The sequence below is a fragment of the Helianthus annuus genome, chromosome 7 (assembly GCF_002127325.2).
Source record: "Helianthus annuus cultivar XRQ/B chromosome 7, HanXRQr2.0-SUNRISE, whole genome shotgun sequence".
NCBI classification, from domain to species: domain Eukaryota; kingdom Viridiplantae; phylum Streptophyta; class Magnoliopsida; order Asterales; family Asteraceae; genus Helianthus; species Helianthus annuus.
The window spans coordinates 84,302,689-84,319,885 of record NC_035439.2 but is presented as its reverse complement, the minus strand read 5'-3'; the positions used below and the strand labels follow the sequence as shown (position 1 = coordinate 84,319,885).

General features: G+C 31.7%; 1 long non-coding RNA gene across 8 annotated transcripts; it reads right to left on the bottom strand.

Moving 5' to 3' along the window:
• Positions 1 to 3,852: 3,852 nt before the first annotated feature.
• On the bottom strand, positions 3,853 to 8,576 carry LOC110867925. 8 transcript variants are annotated; one of them, XR_004863332.1, is made up of 9 exons: positions 8,351 to 8,576; positions 8,049 to 8,134; positions 7,340 to 7,955; positions 6,232 to 6,331; positions 5,997 to 6,074; positions 5,700 to 5,876; positions 5,512 to 5,620; positions 4,764 to 4,869; positions 3,853 to 4,182 (listed from the first exon to the last, which is right to left on the bottom strand). It is a non-coding gene; the product is annotated as an uncharacterized LOC110867925 (long non-coding RNA). The 8 variants fall into 8 exon arrangements; XR_002552016.2 differs by lacking the exon at positions 4,764 to 4,869 and having other exon boundaries at positions 5,700 to 5,881; XR_004863327.1 differs by lacking the exon at positions 4,764 to 4,869.
• Positions 8,577 to 17,197: the final 8,621 nt, after the last annotated feature.

Below are 17,197 nucleotides of genomic sequence, written 5' to 3'. Positions count from 1 at the left end.
CTTTTATTGTTTATGTATTTGTATATGTTAATCCAAGTTAGTAATGGTTTGTTTGTTTTTGGTTTTGGTTTTTAAATTGTAATCCCGATACTCAATGTATACAACTTGTGCTACTTTTCACTCTGATTCTTCAATCTAAACAAAAGGTATGGGATCTTTCATTATTTTCATATTTTATGATTAACATTGTCTTAAATATGTGTGTTGTTTTTTATTTAACGTTAGTTCTTTGGATATCGATTCATACGCTTCCCTGTTCATCACCTAGAAAGTGATCATCGATACATGTATTTTTTTATTGTATTTGTGTATATGTTTTTTTTCTGTATTGTGTTATATTAAGATTTAAGATTAAACAAAAATTTTGAAATATTTGGTTTTGTTAACAATTGTTGGTTGTAATCCATGTTTGAAAAGAATGGTATCGAGTATGAAAAAGATTTGATTCTTGGATTATGCAGATTTTTTACGAATATATTTAAATAGATTTTCTAAATAATGAGATGTTCTAGGTTTTATTATACAAAAAGTGCAAATATTTGAGTTGAATTATAAAAAGACTTATGAGTAAGGTTTAAACTATTAACTTTATCGGTTTATGTTTGTGATCCATCTTTGAAAATAAAGATGATTTTAATAAAAAAAGTTTTTGGCTTATAGATTGTTCAATTGTATAGATATTTTTTGAAAGAGGGTCGTATCTAGTAAAAAAGAATTTCTTTGATGTTTCACATTTTTGTTCGCACTTATTCAAAAAGAAGTGAAAAATTATAAATTGAATTTTGTTATCTGTTAGATGAATTTTTCTGTTAATTAAAAGATTTTTGTCTTGGAATTTACTTCTTTTTCTGTTATGACATGTTCAATTATCGAAAAAAACATTCGCATTATTTCCACATTAATTGATAGACTTTCATTTCTATTGATATTGTTTTACATTTGTATTTTAAATTTAAATAGTTTCTTAAAATCAGCTTTACTAAATCTTAGCATCATATTATTTTAATATTTTTATTATTTAAACTGAATTACCATTTAATAATACTATATATAGATATCTATAATTTTGAAAATATGTTTATTTATAACTGATTTCATCAATTGTAAATCAGTTTCAATCATTCTTTCATATCTATTTATCATTTATTAACTTCAAAATTTAAGAAACTTACAACACTAACTTATTTGACTAATTTTGAATCTATAAGTTGTAATCAAGGAGCTAATTTAATTAAGGAGCTAATAAATACCAATTAAATTATTATACTCATAATAATATTCAATTGTACTGTTTGAAATTTGTACTTAAAACATAAATAGAATCCAAAAATAAGTTATCCATAGTCTTAGTATTCCAAAATTATTTATTATTTTTTTTTAACTAAATCGAATGACCATTTAACAATACCATATTTAGTTATGTATATTTTTAACTAGTCTAAATACCCGTGTGTTACATGGGTGGCTAATAAGAAAAATATCTACTTTAACATTGTTGACGTAAATATTTTAATTATATATACGCTGAAACATTAACGGAAATGATAGAAATTACACCAAATAATTGAAATACATGAATACAAAAAAAATCACAACTCATTGAAGATCTCTTTATAAACAACATTAGTTGTTTTATTTGTAGGTTTGCCGTCGTTGTCAAGTATTAATAGCCTCCATCTTGTGTTTTAACCCTTGATAAAGCTACATACAATTGACCCAAACAAAATGATAGATTAAATTATGTGTATATCCTAAGCCTCCATATCCATCTTATATATTTTAACCTTAATACTTTTCATTTAAAAGATCAAAAATTAATTGTCTTAAACAAAGGCTAACAAAATGATTTCCTGAATTTGTTTAAAACTTGCGCCTCTACATCCTAGGGATGACCTCGATACCAACCGGTACCTAAAATCCCAAAAAAGGTACCACTATTCGTACTGAAACTACCCGGTACAGTGCGGTTCAGTACCAGTACAAACCAATATTTGAAGGTACCGTACTATATCGGTACCGAAAACGCTAAATGTCGTTACCAAAAATTAAGTTGGTTCAAAAAATTTGGTACCGGTACCCCGAGACTATTTGCTCATCCCTAAGTGTATCGAATAGCATATACATACCAACCAATACCATACCGAGGTGACCGTTTTTGTCCCCGCTGACTTAAAATCTTGGATCTCTCACAGGGTGGCGGAGATTAATGGAGGCAGCACTACCCTAGTAGCGTTTAATTGTTGACGCGTTTTATTATCTCAAGTTTATATAGTAGTGCAATAAAAATAACTTAGAATTCACATAAACATACCAGGAAAGTATATACCAAACATGCTTCTATAGTTAAGATGTAAATGCATGTTGTTATGCAAAGTGTAAATGAGCCTAATTGCTAGCTTTACACTGAAGATTGAAGCCCAATAACACCTGCTAGATTACAATGCTAAAAAAACATCACTGTTCCTCTCAAGAATATTCATATATACAGTTTAATGATAAGCAGTTGATCTAAATCATCTTTGAAAACGATTGATTATCTGAGATTCTGATCGGTTTAACCAAGATTACTGATGAGAACATAAAGTGACCCGGACCACGATATGTATTTTCAATAGAACGATTTTAGAAATTATCCAGGTTCATCTTTATATTGTTAGCATAAGTGAAAAGAGACTGGGGCAAATTAGTAAATTTGCACAACCTACTATAGCACCAGCATTTCCTGTTGTCTTGCTAAGTTGATGATTACATGCAGCATGAAAATCACAACATATTACTAAATGGATAGTTGATGAATAACGGATATTAGTCAAATCCCTAAAATACATTAAATAGCTTCATATGGTAGGTATTACTTCAAAACTTACATAAAAATGAAATCTTGCATAAACCACATGCATGTATACATGCATGTATACTGAAGATCACCTGCAGATAAACAATTGATCCAACTGTTATTATTACCAATTCAAGCACAAAGTATGTTCCTTCGTTCACTTTGAGGCTCGTCACCCCCGCCTCACGCCAGGCATAATCCCACACCAGCAGGGCAACGCTAGCCCGGTGTGGTCTAGCCAGCGCATTTCGCGGGTGGCTTAACACAAACATTCTATTATTTAACAGTGTTACATAAACTTTTAAAAGGTTATTTTTTTTATTTCTTGTTTGTAATTTCTTTTTTATTCTAGTTTTATGGTCATTTTTGTCTTAATTGTTTTTTTTAATTATGTTATTTTGTTATAAATTTATTATTCTAAAAACAAAATTAAATTAAAATAATTGATTAATTAATTATGACATGGGTTTTATCCCACAACAAGCCAGTTAGCAATGGGCCCCTTGTACAATTGCCGTTGACGTGGCGTGCTAAAGCTCCTAGGGGCTTTATTCCACACTACCCATCCTAAATGAAAGGCGCTACTGAATGGCACAAAAGTTCACAAATGTGGCAACAATTAACTAACTAAAAATAGTTATTTACAGTTGAACTCAACTATAAAAGCCTTGTTTGAGTTCTTTCGATCTCATAATCTCATTGCTTTTAAATAACATATTCCTTACTCCGCCTCTTATCACCTAAAACTCTTGTTCCGTAGCGAAATTTATACTTTCCAAGTCACTACTTATCCTAAGTTTATTAGCAACATATTACTGGAAACATACTTTCTTTTAGCATATTGCCCAAAAGAAGAATGAATAACCACCAATCCCTACGAATAAAATTAGTTTGGAAGATAATGCTTTCGGGCCGTTATTACCTGTCCATGGTTAAACTATCATGAAAAATGTCATCAAACGTGGTGTTGTGTGAAGTGGTTAAAACACAAAGCTAATACTGAAGAATTACTACAAAAAAAAAAAAAAAAAAATACTAAGTGAAACCAAAATGTCCAATTCTGATTACAAAAATTCTAATAATCTCTAAATTACTTACATGCTCCTTAACGTCGAGTTTATGAGTTTCGTGACCACACGAATACTGGAAAGCTCAGCAACTAAAGTTGTGGGAACAATCATCTGATCGAGTACACTTGTTCAAATATCGGCCTTATATACATTGTGATGATCCCATCAGTTGGTTTAATCACCACCACCAGATCCATCATCCAACCAAGTTTCTTAGATGTATCATTCCCAATATCACATGCCAATTGCTGCAACAGTGATAGCAGTACCCCTTGACTGAAAGGAACAAAATTACATAAGATTACCACAAACCGATAAGTGATAAAAGGAGGGGGGGGGTAAAAAATTGATCTATATGTATTATTAACGCACAAGACCTAAAATCATGTTACTCTTTTTTTTTTTTTGAACGGCGAATTTTCTATTTACTCCTTGTAGGAGTTGAACCCATAACCTCCCCAATTTAGGTGGTCCTAAAAGTTTTGCTTCTCCCATTGGGCCAGCAACCCCAATGGTTAAAATCAAGTTACTTAAAAAAATCAGATTGTTATCAAAATCATAAAATCTCTGTAAGCATATTATCTTAGTTTTTTGTTTAGAAGAAATTTGAAGAAATAATGATTCTCGTCAGCCTCCTAGTTTGACTCGTTAAACGTACTTGGGAGCATAACCAAGAAACAATGCGAACATGACTTCTACATAAATATATTTTGTATAGCTATGTACTTTTACGTTAGAACTTACCCTAGATTGGAACCAAATTTGAAATAGTTTAAAACACTATCATTTGTGCCAACATCAGCATCGAGAACTAATAATGAAAATAACACACTAAAGAATAGGGGAAACGAAATCACCTATTAAGATGTCCATTAGTTATCATCAACTATTCTAATTCTCCATGACTAAGATCTTGGTGTTAAAAAAGTGTGTGGCGCCCCAGTGTGTTTTGATCGCATAGGCCTATATGTTATGTGTGCGCATCATGTATGCAAGGCTATCTTTATCATAAAATTATTTATGAATAAAATTCTTTTATTTGTTAACTTTTGAACACAAAAATAATGGATGTTCTCCTCATTAGAGATGAATAAATGGTACTGGTATCAAATTTCTCAAACTGACTCGATTTTTGGTACCGATTCGGTACTGAAATTTAGTGTTTCATGTACCGGTTTTTACCTTCAAATATCGGTCAATACCGGGTACTTTCATTACCAATACCCGTTTTTTTTTGGATTTTTGGTATTGGTTGGTACAAAGCTCAATCCTGCTCGCCATCTCTAGTAAGATTTGTCCAATCGATGGTCTAAGTTTTCCATATCGGTTCGGTACCGGTTTTACCTTCAAATACCGCTACATACCGGTGCCGAACCGTACTGTACCGGTACCCATTTTTTTGGGATTTTCAGTAGCGATTGGTACAGAGCTCATCGCTACTCATCATCTCTAGTAAGATTTGTTCAACCATTGGTCTAATTTTTCATATACTCAAACCCATTTGTTAAATCAACAGTCTAATTTGTTCAAATCATGTGCGCTTCTGATGCATGCATTTTAAAACCAAGATTAAGATTATAATATACAAAAGTAAATCTAAATCACCTCAAGTATTGTTTTCATAGAAGGATCACAGGTATCGAAGAGTAATAATATGAACTCTGCTCCTTTGCTTGTACAAAGCTGTTTTCTTTGGAGATAACCGAATGTGTACCTGAATATGATTCATAAATCATAAGTTTAATAGTACTACCAAATAAGATACTTATGGATTTGTGAAGGGTTTCTAGTACCTGCATCACCAGCAGCATGTTCAGTTATATATTTCTCCAAACATTCAAGTACCCGTATGGCATGAAGTCTAGCAGCATCAATACTGGTGGCACTAATCGTTTTTGTCACAAACAACGCAACCTAGCCTGCACCATTTCTTGGTGTGTTTTCCAAGGTCTTCTCTAACAGTAATCAGCCTACACTTTTATTCAATGATTGACCTTTATCTATTTGATAAACAATAACATATGAAAGCCAAAGCATAAGTTGTTGCTGGTTAACTAATTAAATTAAAATCTAATTCTGTTGGTACTTACGTTCCATCAACCAGTTTTTTGAAGCGAAGATGCTCAGGAACACTTAATTCCTCAACCAAGAGGGCATTCACATTGACTCTGAAATATTCCCAAACACAATGCCCGAGACGAATAATAATAATAATAATAATAATAATAATAATAATAATAATAATAATAATAATAATAATAATAATAATAATAGTAATAATAACAATAACAATAATATTAATCACACAGGTCACTGGAGACTTACCAGATATAGTTCATAATATCGATCAGCCTATGTTTCTCAATTATAAGCGTCAAGTTGAAAGTTCTAGCCTCCCTTTCCATTCTGCACCATATCGATCAGCCTGTGAAAGACCATTAAAAAACAAAATCACTACGAAAGAGAATGAATCTGTAGTTACTTGAAGAGTAACATTGTTCTTTTGACTTTGATAGTTTGACCCGAACAAATTCCCAATTTGCCCCAAAGAGATACATTATATACCCAAATCGACCCACTTATAAAAGGCATAAAGATACGTTTTTTTGAGCATAGTGTCTGTTCAGTGAAATAGGTAAAACCACCTAAACGCTTTTATTTAAAAAATAAGATCATCATCGTAATTTAACTTGCCAAACACACCCATTTTGCAATGCCAGTTTTGACCCAAAACCCAATGTGAACCACAACCAAACTTGCCTAACACACCAATTTTGCAATGCCTAAAGATAAAAAAAATACATGACGAACACCTTGAAGCAGAAAAAACTTTGTTTATAAATTGAAAAATAACAATTTATAGATTTGTGTGATTAGAAAAAAATAGAAAAAAAAAAGATATTAAAATATAAATATTAAGTGTTTTGATAGCAACTTGTACATTTTTTCTTCAAAGCCTACAATACTTTTGATCACTACCCCATACATGTTTATGTAGTGTACTCCTTGAACCATTTCTATATTTGACTGAGTTCATTTAATGATTAATAATATAATAATTCACAATCATAAACTTAATTTCACCATACACAAAAAAAAAAAATAGAACTGAATACCTTTAGTGGCTTAAATTTAAAGAGCATTAGTAATAGCATTTTCATTGTAGGTTGTCATAGCAAACATCCAACCTACTAAATACTGCACTTAGTATAAAAATCATGTTTAGATCACCTCAAATAAAAATATAAGAAGAATAAGCAAAGCCAAAAATCTAGAAATAGGTTTGAGTAAATACTTTTAGTAGACTTTGAAGGTGATTTTGCTGTTATGAACACCAAAATTTTTTAACATGTTCTAGCAAATTTTAATGGCATGAAAAAGCTCTAAAAGAAAACAAAAAAGAATTGTTTGTAGAGTTTATTGCCACCCTTACCTTAAGATTATAAATAATGGCATGCCAACCCGCCAAATTCAAATAAAAATTTTCAAATGACACGCCAACCTGCAACCCGCCAACTCAACACGATTACCACCCCTACGTGAGACTATAATTAATGAAATTGTGTAGTTTAAATGTCTTAAAGCTCTGAGACTGAACAATAACCCAATAACCCAAAATTCAACTTATATATAGTTTGCATCAAAGGAAGTGTATTAAACTTATCATAACTTAACCATCCATTTGAGTAAGCAATAGTTTCACCAAAAAAAGAACTAATAGCATCTCATTAACATAAAACAACAGTCTAACTCAAAACAGTATCCACGTTGATGTTCCATGACACTATATCTGTACTATACCCTGATGCACAAAATCAAATTCGCAATGGTTATTCGAATAAGAGAAGGTGAAGCATAAAAGCAGATCTGAAATCAGGAAATCAATTCCCAAATGTATGTGCCGAGAGGGAAGGATGGAGAGGACTTACGATTAGGCTGAAATCGAATGGTCGTGTTAAATCATTGCAGAATTGAGATTTCAAAGACAATCATGATTCAAGAACTTCAAACACCAATACACCCTTTGAGATTTCAGAGACGATTCAATACTTTAAACATTAAATAGATGAACTTATAAGAAAAACATCAAACATGAATTAAGATTTCAGATGAACATTAAAGATAGAGAAAAAAATCCTTACTTGTAGAAGACAGGCAGAGAATTAGGGTTCTTGATCATCACTTATCGAAGCCTCTAAACACCAATAACGTAATCAGTACACACAAACTGAGATGGAAATCCAAACAATAATATCAATATCAATCAATAGACAATAATTCAACAGCGGTAGGGTCTGTCGGAGATCATAGATACAAATCGAAAATAACAAAATAAGGAAATACGAAATACAGATCGGAGAAGAAAATCATACGAATAAATTAGAATACAGATAAACATCATTATACAAAAGCCCTTCACGATTGAGAGAAGCGCTATACATACCTAATCCAGATCCTCCGGTTAAGATTTGGGGTTAAATAATCCCTTCCATGATTTAGGCTTGAATAATCATAGACAGATTGATCGAAAGAAAACACCTGTCACCACCACTAACACCATGATTTTGAGATCTGAAAACGTTTTTCCAGCCAGATCTGCACCACCACAACCCCACGTTTCCTTCATCGATTTTGATTGCCAGTGTTCAATCGAATATGGTGACAGATTGGAGATAAGATGAATGATACGTAACATTTATGGTCTTTCTATTAGAAATACATTTGAGAAAGGAAAGTATTGAATAATTTTGACAGAATTGATTGGAGAGAGAAGCTATGTTTTGTGAAGCTGTATAGCAATTGCCGCTCGTGAAAGTGAAGGAGGATTGAGGAAAAGGAAATTGGCGCCTAAAACACAATTATCTGGCCAAAGACCATTGCCACATCATGGTCAAATGGTCAACCTTTATTTTGCTTTAGTATAATTGATAGATTTGAAATATGTTTTTATGACCAATTTCTAAATCAACATCAATCATTTTTTTAATTTGTATGTTTCATTTATTAACTTACTAATTTAAAAACCTTATAACCTAAACTTATTTTATTTCTTTATGGCTGAATATAAAATATGTGTAACTATGGTGGTAATATATTATGGACGAGATTAACACCAATCAAGTTATTATTTTACAAACTTTTAATTTTAAAGCGTGGATGTTATATTATTTTAATTTATTTTTATTAAAAAATTTTGAATTTGGTAAGCATCTTTTATTTTGTATAGTAGAAAAATCTTTTAATTGAAATATCTTTTCCTAAATTACCCTTTTAATAGATTCTAAATACATTTTGTATTTCAAAATTATTGTTACTCAAAATGTTTTAATTTCCTAAATTAAATTTATATATGTTTTAAAAATAAAATTTTTATATTTTATTCCTATATAAAAGATGTATAATATATGTTATTTTTTCATTTCCCTACACTATTTGGAATTTTCGATAGGTGTTTACAAAATGCAAAATATGTACATTTTGATATTTTATGTATTTTGATTTTACTCACGTATTGTAAGTTTTGAATTCTTGAGGGATTCTCAAATCATATCCGGAGACGTTTGACATCTTGGTTGGCAAAAAAAAATGTTTTCCCAATGTGTCAACATTTAACATTGAGCATCAGTTAAGAATTATGGCATTTCTATGATAACAAGTGATCCGGAAATAATATTTGCTCTTTATACTAAATTTAATATTCATCATGTAAAATATTAGATTTACGAATATGTTTTCTAATGATGAATATAATTTCTCTATTTGTATTCTTTTAGCATGTACAATCAGAATCATTTGGTGTTCCTATGTCGGAACTTCAATCTAATCCTCATGAACTTTCGAAGTTTAGATCAAATAAATTTTTGATAATTTTTTTATAGTTTTGGTTACCATTTTTAAAACTATGTTTATGTATTTGTTTGTATGATGAAATATCTTATACTTGAGATAATTCAACGCCTATATCTAATGTTATTCAAAGTAATCCAAAATTATCATCTTTTAGTGAAGTTAATCATAACCTTCATGAAGTCTATGAGGTAATAGACTCACTAAATTGTTCTTCAACAAAACGCCGGATTGGAGATGAAAAAGATTAAGTGGAGGCTGATGGAGTTGTCACACTTTTGATTCCAAAGATGGCGAACTACTGTGTTTCATTAGATTTCATTTTGATGAATTGTTTTTTAATACATTTTGGTGTTTATCTTTCACATTGTGGTGCATTTTAATGTTTTTGTTGATTTATTATGTTCTTGACATAATAAAATGTTTGGAATAATTTGGGTTATGCGTTTATTAGTGATATTTACTTTTAACATTATTCATACAAATATGTAGATAAATTTAAGTTAATAGTCAAACCTAACATTTATAATGTAGTATTTAAACATATTGATATTTTATTGAATCAGACATTGCAAAATAATGTATTTGAGTTTTATTTAAAAATGTTACAAATTCGAATGAAACTATTTTTACCATTTACAAAACTTATTAAAAAATGTTACATGAACAAATCCAAATTAGTAAAAAATGTTTGAAGAATCATCTAATTCTGGGATTAAGTTATGTTATTTTATGACATTTTATTAACTTAACAAATTACTTCTATTTATAAAATTTCATTAAATTGCTAAATGATATTAAACAAAACAAATTAATCAAAATACTTTTTATCTTTTAAAATTATTTATTTTCTTTGGTTTTATGTTTTTTAAATCAATTACAATCTCTTAAGCTATTGTCATGATTGTTTTTTAGTAGTCATGTTAAAAATAACAATATTAATCAATTTTAATTGGACATATTGTATTATAATATATGGGTTTTCAATTCAATCTAATTATTTAATCTTAAATAAGAATCATTATGTAAAATATTTATATATTTGACAGATTTTATGTTCTATTGTATTTTAATAAGTGTGTGTACAAATTATTATGTGTACAAACCGCATACAGATTGATTGTCATTTTCCTACCAGTGTTGCTTTTATTAACATTGGCGATGTTTGGGAGATAATGGAGGTAACCTCATTTCTTTTAATTTTTATTCAATCTATTTATAAATAAACTTAACAGAATTGTTTCTAATGATTATAGCCAAAATCTGTGATTATGTTGGGTACTGTCAAAGCCATTGGAAAAGGTTTTGGTTGGCACTATATGTGGTACCCTACATATACACTCGAGGTGGAATTAGATACATTGAAGTCTCTGCACAAGATGATTTTGTTGATTTTAGGTTCTTTGATGAATACGTGTGTTTTAATAAGAATTGTCATTAACATGTTGTTGAGCCTCAACCTAGGTTTAAGATCAAGATTTATGTTGAGGACACCAATGATTCAATATTAGTTATCTTATGTCATTGATCAAGCTTCTCAGATTATTAAAAAAATCTTCAAAGCACTTGCTAGAGGAGAACACATTGGTTGTGTGCATTTTCTAAATACATTTACTTTTAATTTTTCTTTAATATTATTAATTTAAAATTATGATATTTAACAATTTATTACAATGTTTACAGGAAGGTGTCGTGACATCAACATCAACTGAACTCATTAATTGGAAAACTTTTTTGCTTTTAAGATTGATGTTATCGACTATAATTTCAAACATTAGATGAAGTGTATTGGATTACCCATAAATCTGATGATGAATCTATTTTTTGTGACCTTAAAAATAAGTTTAAGATTGAACATATAATTATAACATTTCAAAGAATATCCTATATATCATAATTTTAAAATGTGTTATTTTTATACTAATTTGTATTTCAATCATAACAATCTAACCTTTTGTTTATGTATTTACAGGAACATAAACCTAAATCTCTTAAATGAAATCTTTATGAAGTCTCTGACATCGATTCCTCTTTAGCTTGCTCTTCAACCAAACGTCGGATTAGTGATGAAAAAGACGATGTGGATTCTACCTGAAGTTGCGGCTTTTATGATTCCAAAAAATATATACTATTTGTTTAATTCATGTTATTAATAGCACTTTTGATTCATATATTTCAAATGGTTTTGAAGATGTATTATTTATTTTAAATCATTGTGATTCTATTGTTTGATTTAATTTTGTTTCCTTGTTATTAGACTTTTAACAATAGAAATAATTATTGTAAAGATCAATTTATATTTATTTCATGTATTAATTTTATTGGAGTTTAGATAAGCATATAATTAATTTTCATCATAGTATTGAAACCGAAATTTGGTTTAATATTGTTTTTTTATATAAATTTAGAATATCCTAGTTATTATGTTGATTGGTCTTAATTACCTCCTAAAATTGGTTAATCACCATCTTCATTTATATTAAAAGAATAATCTCACCAAATTTTTCCATCGATTTGTTTTGATTATTTGTGTTCTGCATAAGGTTTTGTTTAGCTCCTAAGCCTCATATGGTTTCATTTTTCTGAATCCATTTTGTGTTCCTTTCGGCCTTGTTCAATATTTTTTTATAATAATCTAATAACCCATTTTGTTATAGGTACATGTTATTTAATATAGTTGTTCTTAGTTAATTATGAAAGTCAGTATTGAAGAACTTTCTTATCCAATCTTTAGTTTAGCTGCTTAGAATTTCAGCACCCTTATCTACCAATGGTCAATTTTTAAAGATTTAAATGTTCACGTGTTAAACAATACCAAAATTTCTGGATTATCAAACCATAGATTAGTTTTAAAGTTGGGTGTTCCACTAATGCTTTTAAGAAACATTGATCAACATAATGGTTTATGTCACACGTCTTGTAAACGGGTTATCAAAGACATTAACATTTAATTAATTTACCTTATTCTTCACGCATTATTCATTTTTTTTAAATATATATACTGTTGTGTTTAATAAACTTAAATATCTGAATTCGTGAGTATTCACGGGTGATAACATATATGTATTATATATGTTTATTTGTTGGTTGATTTAAATACGAAAAATCTAACACAATTGATTTGAATTTAATAATAGATTAATGCCATAGAACTTTTGGTGAAACCATTTAATGAATTCTAAAATTTATCACAAGGCTCTTCCATTTCTAAAACGGCGTATCATTGTGGGATTATCAAATCAACATTTGCAAATCTCTTAACGTATTAAAAATCGACTATAAGTGACATCATTTTTTTGAGTTGAAACGGTTTACCTTGTTGCAAATCTCTTAACGTATTAATCCCGATAACACCATCAAACGAACTTTTGAGTGAAAAAGGGTCGTGATCGCTTCATCGCAACACACCAACACCACGTCTCTATGTTGATGCTTAATCTTGTTTTAAGGTAATTTTTTAGTTCGATAATCAATGCCATCGTTCAATCTTTGTAAGTCGAAAATAGATGGCTGGGAATTTGGGAATTTTGGGTGGTGACGGCGACCCTAACTAAGGTTATTTTGGGGAGAAGATTATCCATTCGGATCTTTTAGGTCTCGACTTCAGCTAGAAGGTTTGGTCGGTATTGATATAAAATTAAGGGGCTGTTTGTTTTTTTCAAGAAGAGCTTCATCACCTCTTATGTCTGCTCGCGCAGACCACGTGTAGACTTTTGTGTCTGAAGACTGTTTGTTTTCTAGAATACCTTTCATTAAAAAAGGTCTGTGCGTCCTCTTCTTGGGGCAGATGTGGACTCATGTCTTCAAACCTCTTCTCATTCTTTCTTTTTTCCCAACTCAAGCACAATCACCCCCAAAAAACCCTAGCTCCTTCTCCATCTCCTCCCTTCTCCCCTCCACACAGCCATCGCTCCCCTCCTCCTTCCCTCCACGCGCCGCCGAAACCCTGTCGTTGCTGCCCTAAGTTATTGTGTTTTAGTTGTTGTGAGTTATGCTTATGTGCTTTCTGATTTCCCTGAGTTATTACTTGTTGATTCTTGATTTGGGGAACTGAACTGAAGGTATTGTTTGCTTTCTGATTTCCACTATATCTTGTTTTCCATTTCAAAGAAATCTCATTTAAAAAAAGATGCAAAAAGATAAGGTAGAAAAGGAATGCTAAAGTTGAATCGCTGTAAGCACTCATCGAGTTCCAATTATTTAATTTCATAATTGCAATTGTTTGTGCTTTATGGGTTTAATTTAATTGTTGATGTGTTATTAGTTTGTGTGAAAGTAACAATCAGATATAGATTTGGTTTTAAACTTTTTTTTGTTGAATTTAATGAAATGTAAGTTGAATTGTGTTTAGTTTGAGATCTTTGTGTGTTGCTAAATTGTAAGGGATGATTTGATGTTAATTTTGTGGTTTCGTGTGATCAGATTGGTTTAAATCGAGTGTTGTGTATGAATATTATTTCAGTATTGTATAAGTTAAAAAAACAAACAGTCTTCTTCTTGCAGACTACAGAGGTTTGGTCCCCCTCTTCAGCTACAGATGTCTGCAGATGTGGTCCGCAGACTGCAGACGTTTTACCTCTGAAAAAACAAACAACACCTAAATCTTTATGGGATCCATCACCCTACTCCTGATTCTTAAAATCTTTTTATTAACTTTTAGTCAAATAAACAATATCTTAATAGATTAATCGAGCTCCCTACACATAATTATAATATTGTTCACACTGTTTGTTCATAGTCTAGTGGTAAAACCTTCCCTTTATCATTCGTTTTATTAGAGAAAAGTGCCCGAATAATCCCTGTAGTTTGCCCATTTTTCACCTTTAGTCCCTAACTTTCTAAAATTACAGCTATGATCCCTAACTTTTGCAATTTCGTTCTCAGATAGTCCCTGACATGGATGGGGGTTAGTTTTCTTAGTTAAGTTGGTGTGAAATTATAACAACTCTCCTAAAAATTATTAAGACACCCCTATATATATTTGCAAAGATATCTAAATACAGGTAGGCAAATAGAGATAACAACAAATCTAACAAAATTAAAGCCACGTACTTCCTTCAGTTACCACCATAGATAACATCTTTCCTGGAACCCTTAACGTGACCCTAAACATTCCCAAATACATCCCATACGTGAAAAACAGACCCGAGATACCTTCTTACTTGTGGAAATCAAGAAAAACAAGATTTTCGCTTCGCTCGCGGGCCACGACAGACGAAGACAAGGCTGTCGCGGGGCGTGACAGCCGGTTGCTTGGCTGACACCCTGAATGCCACGTGTCAGGACACGCGTCAACCTCACCGGTGACTCAGCAAACCCTAAACCCCCTTTAAGGCCCACGAGGGGCGCGAAAGATGAAGAGGAGTCTGTCACGGGGCGCAACAGACTGTCCGAACAGCTATATAAGGGGCAGAAGTAGGCATTTGCAAATTGTTCAGTTTTCTATTTCACTCTCTCAACTCTCTGAATAGCTAAAACTCTCGGGAAATAATACCCCCTAAGAAGCGAAGCTCTGCCTGGTTGTAAGTATTATAACCCTGCTATTACCCTACACGATTGATCTAGGATTCCGTAATGCATGTCGGCTCTGCCCGACTCAGTCATTGGAATTCTGTCTCGTGTGTACACCCAATTGATTTAGGACTCCGTAATGCATGTCAAGGCATTGCCTGACTCAGTCATTGGAGTTCTGTCTCGAGTTGTACGGTTAATGCAGTTTGGGTTATTTTACTAACACATATGCAATGTTTAACTTAACCAGGAAACTATATTATTATCAGGAAGCCATAATATTACCAGAAAGACTGTAGAAACACCTAAATTTATCAATGTGAGTACATCTTGTTTTCTCTCACTATTTGTGAGTAATCCTCTTTTTGTGAAATCTTTTTGTAAATTGTTTTTACAAAACCTCAATTGTTCTAAATTATAATTAACAGTGATTGAGTATTTGTATGCTACAATTATCGTAGATATGTTGGGGTTTTGTATATAAAATTTGTTACTAACTGTGAGTAGTAACATGACCACCAGTCATGGATTGACAGTACCGTGGGTGGTAATTAAAGTAGAAATATAAACAAATGTAATTGCGAGATCCCCCTCAATGCTGTAAAATGAATAAACCTGTTTTGATTAAATGTGATGCACTCACCGGTATTTCTTGCTGATAAAATGTTTTAAACACGTGTTACAGGTAACTTAGTGTGAAGGCTATAAAAGCCAGCTGGAGATGAGCACTAAAGGCTTAGAAAAGTGGCTATAAAAGTTACCTAAATAAAAAGAAGAATTATTTTCAATAATTAGAAATCGGGTTTTGTCCCATTTATCTATTTTAAACATTTTGGTGTTTAACTCTGATAAAAAATATTTCCTAACTACGGTCCTGATGAAACTTTCCGCTGCCAAATTAATAAACACCGATGCCATCTGACTGGCTCACGGCTCCCGCTCCTGGGGAGGGGTCGGAGGCTATGACAGAAATAGCCTAAATACCCTTCTTGTTATAATAAATACATGAGACCCAGACACATCTCTCTCTACTCTCTCTCCTTTAAAAAACCACCACCACAACCACCTCTATCACCAATCAGCCACCATCGCCATCACCTTCACCATCACCACTACCACTGCCACAAACACCCTCCGCCATCATCACCACTGCCACTGCCACAACCACCCTCCGCCATCATCACCCCTGCCAAAACCACCACCGCCGCCATCATCACCACAGCCACAACCACCCTCCGCTATTTTATCTGCTTTTGGTCTTCTCCGGTGCGTCTACTATCTAACAATGTTGGTTTATAAACACTCGCACCCCTGTGTTGGGGTTATGCAAAATGTAAGAACCTCTCCTGTTAAAAAAAAACCTTTTCCAAATTGGCACGTTGCCGGTTAACATTTTATTTGATACATTTACCAAATCAACAGGTATGCACAAATTTTCAAATAATTATTGCATCGTTCTTTTAAAAAAGAAAAGAAAAGCTAACAATAAAATGATACAGAGTAATGATTGAAACTGTTTTATTAGTAAACCAATACACCTATGGCATATCTTTATTTTTCAAAATCTTAGAAGTGCAGAGCAATTTAAAGCTATAAAATCATCAAGCTGAAATCGAACTGTATAGATGCGGTGATATAGGTAAAAGGATTAAATTAGTGGTTACCTATTTGATTGGGTTTCTTCAATGTGATGTAGGTAAAACGATTTCTTGATTTGCTGTTGTTTCTGTTGGCTATCAAACCAAGAATCGAACAAAAAATTATAAACACGGGATCTTGTAGTGGGCAAGAAGCAGAGAGAAAGAAACATATATAATACATATATCACTATGAAACGCCTAGGCCTCCAGTTGTAGAAGTAGAAGACATTGCACCACCGGCTGATATGGAAAACGTTATTGAAGAAGTTAGGGGGGAGCGTATGGAAGAAGAT